Below are 1,000 nucleotides of genomic sequence, written 5' to 3'. Positions count from 1 at the left end.
TATGAAAACTGTCTTGACAAGACACTTTTCTATATGAAAACTGTCTTGACAAGACACTTTTCTATATGAAAACTGTCTTGACAAGACACTTTTCTATATGAAAACTGTTTTAACAAGACACTTTTCTATATTAAAACTGTCTTGCTAAGCTACTTTTCTATATGAAAACTATTTTGTTAAGTGAAAACTGTATTGACAAGACTTTTTTTATAAGAAAACAGTCTTGACCAAAATTGGGTATAAGAAAGCTAAGACTGAGGTAACTGCTAACTGTCTTGAGAAGTCATTGTTGAAATTTGTCTTCACAAGACTCTTTTGTGACATTAAACTGTCTCGACAAAGCAATAAAACTCACAAGATTGTTTTGTAAAAGAAATATTACTATTTCTATTTCGAATAAGAAAAATTTAGAATTTAAAAAGTTCTACAAATTTATAGAAATTTATGAGAATTCTTCATAAAATAACAGTTAATTATGTACTTAATTATAGAAAAATTCCAAGTAAATATAATTGCAATTAAATTCTATAAAAATAACTTGTTAAACAAACTTGTAACCACTGAATAAAAAAAAAACATAACAACAATGCAACAATTTATTTAAATGCATGATTTTTTTTTAATTAGTTTTCTTTTTTTTTTTTTTTGCACCATAACTCCCTGTTAGCATTAGAATTTGCTTTTCATCACTGTCTAACTGCTATGCTCAAATTATGACGTTTTATTGAAACATACAAAGTAAAGTTTAAAAATTAAAGTTATTTGAAAAATTTCCCCCGTTATTAGTCATTACAAAAAAAACGAACAAATTAACATTAACTACATATAAATGTTGTTAGTTTTTTTCAACTTTAACTTAAATATGAATAATATGAAGTTAAAATGCAATTTAATCAGTTTTTATACCCTACACCACTATAGTGGGGAGGGTATTATACGTTTGTGCTGATGTTTGTAACATACAAAAATATTGGTCCAATACCCACCTTAAAGTATACCG

Source organism: Lucilia cuprina, chromosome 5, assembly GCF_022045245.1.
Source record: "Lucilia cuprina isolate Lc7/37 chromosome 5, ASM2204524v1, whole genome shotgun sequence".
In the NCBI taxonomy this organism is placed as follows: Eukaryota; Metazoa; Arthropoda; class Insecta; order Diptera; family Calliphoridae; genus Lucilia; species Lucilia cuprina.
The sequence above is the reverse complement of the archived record's forward strand: the minus strand, read 5'-3'. Positions refer to the sequence as shown.